This window comes from Pituophis catenifer, unplaced genomic scaffold (genome assembly GCF_029215685.1).
Source record: "Pituophis catenifer annectens isolate HBS135680 unplaced genomic scaffold, rPitCat1.0.hap2 SCAF_1, whole genome shotgun sequence".
Lineage (NCBI taxonomy): Eukaryota > Metazoa > Chordata > Lepidosauria > Squamata > Colubridae > Pituophis > Pituophis catenifer.
In genome coordinates this window covers 231,302,840-231,309,227 of record NW_027256881.1, presented here as the reverse complement: position 1 = coordinate 231,309,227, position 6,388 = coordinate 231,302,840, and the positions used below count along the sequence as shown (strand labels likewise).

The 6,388-nt window shown below is 39.6% G+C and overlaps 1 long non-coding RNA gene across 1 annotated transcript in view; it reads left to right on the top strand.

The window, feature by feature from the left end:
• The first annotated feature begins 339 nt into the window (after positions 1-339).
• The window catches only part of LOC139327329 (uncharacterized), a 28,397-nt gene continuing 22,348 nt past the window's right edge, over positions 340-6,388 (top strand). The window contains exons 1-2 of the long non-coding RNA XR_011601663.1: positions 340-514; positions 2,557-2,607. This is a non-coding gene — a long non-coding RNA (uncharacterized lncRNA). The remainder of the gene's footprint in view (positions 515-2,556; positions 2,608-6,388) is intronic.

Here is a 6,388-nt window from a genome sequence, read left to right as displayed (position 1 = left end):
TGGAGGAGTAAAAAGAAGATACAAAAGATGTATTCAGAAGATATATTGAATGATTGATTATGTATTGTTTGTTTGTTTGTTTATAAAATAAAAACTTTTAATGAGAAAAAAAAAAGGAATGCACAGTCCCATGCCTATTTGCACATTCGTTGGGTCTATTGCCAAGTCTAGCACAAAGCAAGCCATAACAGCAACCTCTTTGTGCCTATAATAGCTTGTCTAATTCCATATACGCTACCTCACCTTATCAGTTCCTGCCTTTTTTGGGTATAACTAAATCGCTAGCCTTCAATAAGGACTTCTTCTATCTCAAGGAATTGAGCAGAACCTAGCCCCAAACTGCACCATTGACCACTTTGCCATTCTGGCAACAAGACTTGTGTGAGAAAGAGAGGGGAAACATCTCAATTTTAACACCAGAACAGCAAAAGGTGAATGCAAGTTGCTTCTTCAGTGACCTTTGAACAAGTTGGAAGCTTTGTTGTGAGAACATGACTGACAAAACAGTTATCAGGTAATAATTGAGCTATGGGTTGGGGACATGACGTCATGCCCTAAAGCTCTATAAAACTTATCAAAACTTATCTAGTCATTTTCTTGTTTATTACCATGGACTGTTTTCTCAGAGGGAACTCTTGCCTCCTTCTACTTGTGCTTTTGATGCTCCAGCCAGTCCTATAGATATTCAACTGCATGCCATCAAGCTAGGATGTTATGATTTCACAGTTCTCTGAATTTTCACACTGAAAGTGTACTTGGCGAGTTTTGCCGGAGGGTGGGAGGAGGTCATGATTTATAGCAACCCACCAACCAACCAACCATTTCTGAAACTAAAAGCAGATTCAAATAGACATTTTAGCCAGTGGTGGTTTCTGATCTAGAAACATTCATGAGAAACACCAGACAATGAAAAATGGAAATGAGAATAGCAAGCAAAGTAGAATAGGAAGTGCTACTGGGAAGTCTGCTTTGGCTTGAAAAAATTATCCTATGTATCCTTAATCTCTGCAAAAGAAAGAGTTGCTTGGTGTGCTTCTTTGTTGCAGCCTTAGTGTATAGTTAGTCAGATGACCAGGAATTTCACAGGAGGGTGGAGAGCCATTGTTTTGCAGATCTGGGAGCTGAAAACTATTTTTTGTAGAGACAATATGAGCTGATCAGCGTGCTTTAAAGATAGAAAGGTAGATTGGGCTGAGACTTACCCTCATGACCAAGCTGATTGCCTTCTGCCTGTATTTGTTTTTTTCTCCTAGATGAGAAATGCCATTTCCAGGAGGAAGGGCTGAGGAATTTTACAATGAGAGATTTATCTAGATTTCACCACATGCAAAAATTAAATTAATCAACAGAAGTCTGGTAACACCTTTCCAGGCTAATAAAATTATTCTACTGAAAAGATTATCCTATTCATATTCAAGCAAAACTCAAGTTAGCACTTTTGTGTGCTCTCTAAAATGGTTAAATGTATTTCTTTGGTTAAAGGTCTTTATTTAGTCCCCAGTGAAAACAACTAGCTCTCCACCTGTGGTTGCTTACAGATATTTGCACATGACCGCAGTGTTCTTGGGTGCAATGAGAAAAAAAAAACCCAATGGCATTTTTATTTGTTATGAAGCTGCCGATGCAATAACTTCTATTTGAAGGGAAAAATTGGCAACCTTGAACTGAGAGGAATTCTTAAAATTTCTTGGTAAAGCAAGTCAGCCATATTGTTTATAGTCTATAGAATAAAAATCTGAAGAAATGATGGGCTGCGGAAGCAGAGTGGAAAATAATGTAGACCATGGGGAAAAAAATAGAATTAGCACAAAATTTAATCCAACTACTAAGGTGTCATTTGGCTGTTGGAACAAACAGGTGAATAAGTAGTATTGTAATAAAGAAAGGCAGTAACTCCGAGCAGGGTTGGAAGCCAGAGCAAAGTTCTTTCATAAGATTCAAGCAAGAGATTAAATATGCCACTAAGAGCATAGAGTCTCTCCAAGAGCAAGATTTCTTAAACAAGAATAATTCAGGAACAATGAAAAAGCTTAAAATACTATATGTTATTTTTAGCAACTAGGACCTAGAACTGAAAGCAATTGAATCCTATCAGGATTATGAAGGATCAATTTGGGTATGTCTAGTTTAATGAAAAGAAGAAGGACTAGGGGTGATATGATAGCAGTGTTCTAATATCTAAGGGGTAGCCACAAAAAAGATGGGGTCAACCTATTGTCCAAAGCACCTGAAGGCAAGACAAGAAGCAATGGATGGAAACTAATCAAGGAGAGAAGCAACCTAGAATTAAGGAGAAATTTCCTGACAGTTACAACAATTAATCAGTGGAACAACTTACCTCCAGAAGTTGTGAATGCTCCAACACTAGAGGATTTTAAGAAGAGATTGGACAACCACTTGTCTGAAATGATATGGGGTTTCCTGCTTGAGCAGGGGGTTGGACTAGTAAACCTCAAAAGTGCCTGCTAACTCTGTTATTCGGTAACTTTAAACCCTTTCAAAGGCCCATTCTTTGCAAAATTCTCTCTCATGACCTAAATCTTTCTTTGTTTACAGGAAATCCTGCCTTTTACTCTTCAAATATTTGGTAACTGTTTTCTGGACTAGGTAAGAATTAAGCTTCCTTCTGTAAGGTATTTTCCATACTTTGAGGAAGAAACCCATGCTCCTTGAAGAACTAAGATTCCATAGTTATTCTTAAAGAGTACAGTATTCCTCAGAAAGCTCAAGGTGTTCCTCCAAACAGAATTCTGCATTTTGGTTATGATTTACAGAAGGAAATAAGCTGTTAAGCAATAAGGGACTTTTACTAATTAATTATTGGCATTCTGGAATTACCAGATTCAGATTCAAACAGAATGTCCTGTACTTTGGGGAGTGATATTAAAAAATGGCTTCTGTCAAATGTATAAACCTTAAAAAGAAGGTTTTTCAATACATTACTTAACTTTGTGAAGGTTTTTCAACATATTAACTTTTCAATACGTTTTACACGCAAATCCTTAAAAAGAAGGGTATGCATGTGCAATGTATTGAAAAGTTATCCTGAGAATTCTGGTCAATAGAGAAATAGATACAGGACCTAGTATAAACTAAGTAGTGGAAGATGGAGGCCAAAGAAAACTCATCCTCATGTAAGATCACAGAATTCACAACAAGCAAGTTAGATGGCTGTCATAGGGCATGTTCTTGGAAAATTAAGCTGTCAACAACTATCAATTATAATTAATGCAGTGCATGAAATGTTCCTGTCTCCTTGTAATCTTTCCATCATTTTCTTGTTATCCATTATGAGAAATAGAATATCAAAGATAAATCTTTGGTCTGATTCAGCTGTGAAAGCCTGAAAAAAGTCAGAAAGTCTCTGACTGTAAAAGTTCCAAAGCACTTCTTCAAACTAGGCACAGCCTTAACACACACACACACACACACAGAGAGAGAGAGAGAGAGAGAGAGAGAGAGAGAGAGAGAGAGAGACAGACAGACAGACAGACAGACAGACAGACAGACAGACCTTTTAGGGACTGAATGATATGCTAAACTTTAAAAAATGAATTAAAAAGCATTCATCTAAATTGTGTTTCAGATGTTGTATATGATGGGGAGTACTGCATGTACTCTCCTGGATTAAGGTTTTTTTTTTTTTTTTGCTTAATATTCATGGAAATATGAGTCTTAATTCACATAGTTCGGTACAGTGCCCAAGATGTAGAATCAAATTTATTAATTAAGAAAATTTCAATTGCAGTTGAGAGTAATTATTTAGGGAACCTATTTATAGCAGCTTAGGCATTGGAAGTAAAGTCCCTGACTGCAAGTTTTGGTCATTCCTTCGGGCTTGTGTTGTATGTCAAAGCCTGGCCTCACAATAATGCAGCATTGTCCTCATCTAGTTTTACCAAATCACCTTCAGAGCATCAAACTTAAAACCAAGCACAGATGCAGCACAAAATGTTCATTCTATTTTGATCACAAATGACTGGTGGGAAACGCACCCATCTCTCTGTCCTTGCATACAGTCCTCACACAAATATACCTAAAAGACCATCATGCTGGAAGAAATGGCTTCTTATCACAACAATACAGTACAGTACAGTACATTTGTTATCTCAAGGCTAGGCCAAAATTACACATTTTTGTCATACTTCTGATTAAATAGCTTGCAATAAACATTGATCATGAATAAGGCAATCCCTCTTAAAGGGGCATAAACCAGACAACAGGATAGCGATTAATTCCATTAGCTACATACTCTGTGAAGTAATTCTCCTGGGAGTTTCTTTTTATCTTTTCTGAATTGATTTCTGTTCGCTTTAAGAAAAACAGAGTTCCCCAGAAAATCCCATTGTTTTTCCTCCCTCCCCCCTCATAATTTGGTAAGCTTTCATCCCACCCACCCAGAAACATCAATCATAATTTAATTTAATCAAACATAATGTAATTGAGAAGCAACAATCTGGGGATGTCCTTTTACTGTCAATCTCTTCCCAGCCACAGCAAAAGATAGGAGAGGGCAGGTTTATTAGGAATTTACCTCTTTCACGAATCCTTATTTTTTGCAATGCTATTTTCTAATAAAGCCAGTGAAGAGCTGTGTCAGCTCTATTACTGACAAAGCTGATTGCCTTGATCCTGGGGCCTCTGTGTGGGGAGAAAAGCAGCTTTGCCTATAAAAGGCATCTTCCTGTTCATTTGTAAAAGCCACAGTGTGGGGATTTTCCAGTCAGTTCATGCCTATAATGCTTTCAACAGGTATATGTAATACTCCGAGCCAGAACATGCCTCCACCTCTGCTGACAAGAGCCCCTGTATATTTATGGGGGAGCATCAATTCCTCATTCAGTTCCCCTGAAGCCACCAGGCTGAGAAATTTGTTCTGTCATTTTGTCTGAAAATTAGAAATCCAACCAAAAGACATAAAAATCCTTTTCGCCTTCCCTTATAAAGAAGGTATTTCCAATCCCTTTGCTTCCTCTCTCCAGCACTGCCTCGGAATTTTATTAACCAGTAAAACTCTGGGAATGGGCAGCATAACCCCCTCCTCCTCAAGCAAATACACGCTTGAAGTCCCACACAGGCAGTGGCAGGAATGTCCAATGCAAAGCATTAGAAATGAGATTTGTGAACCAAAGTCACATGATCATGAGACACCTACTTTTTTTAACCGGGGGCAGAAGGAAGTTTCAGAAAGGACATATGGTTTTACTTCCAGGCCCATTAGTATATCAATTGTTTTGATACAATTTTGTTACGCTGCTCCTGTGTACAATCTGGGAGCCCTCCTGGACTCGTGACTCCTGCATGAAGAACAGGTGACAGTGGTGGCTAGGAGGGACTTTGCATTGTGCACCCCAATGTGCTGGTTCCTGGATCAAGGAGTCCTACTTATAGTCACTCATGCCCTGGTCACCTCCTGATTGGACTATTGCAATGCACTCTGCATGGAGCTGCTCTTAAAAGAGTATTTGAAAACTTCAGATAGTGCAAAATGCCATGGTCCAAGCATTTGTTTCTGGCAGAGCACACATCACACATCTACTGCATGAGCTAGCTTGATTCCATTTGCTTTGGGGTCCAATTCAAGGTGGTGGTGTTGACCTTTAAAGCTCTAAATGACACAGAACTGGTTCATTTCAGGGCCTACCTCTTCCTGATGTCATCTGCCCATCCTACCAGGACCAATAGAAATGGGTATCCTACAAGTTCCACTGTCTAGGGCCATGATGGCGAACCTATGGCACGCGTGCCAGAGGTGGCATGCAGAACCCTCTCTGTGGGCACACACACGATCACCAGCTGCTCTTCGGGTTTCCGGTGAGCACATACCAGCTGGTGTTCGGTTGCGCCAGAAGCCCGAAGACTAGCGACTGGTGCGCATGCGCATGCCAGAAACCCAAAGACCAGCTGGCTGGCGTGTGCATGCCCACTGGCCAGCTGGTCTTCAGCTTTCCGGCGCTCCAGCACGCACATACACGTTGCGGTTTGGGCAGTTGGTACCAAAAAGGTTTGCCATCACTGGTCTAGGGAGCTATGTTAGGCAGCCTGTTGACGATGGGTCTTTTCTGCTGTGGTGCCCACATTGTGGACTTCCCCCTCCCCAGAGATGAAGTCAGCTTCATCAGTCCTGAACTTATGAAAGTCCCCTGGGGACCCAGGTGAACTCGTGAGCTGACTCCATTATTATTACATCCCTCCATCTATTGTTCTCTTTTCCTATTTTAGGTCTGCTTTTATATTCTTAATGTTCTTTTACTAACGAGATAATGGTTTTGGATAATGATTGTTTTATATTAGTTTTATTGGATAGTTGTACACCACCCAAGTCACTTTAATATCACTAATGTGCTTTAATGTGCTAATATTCCTAAATATTGTACTACTTCTAAGT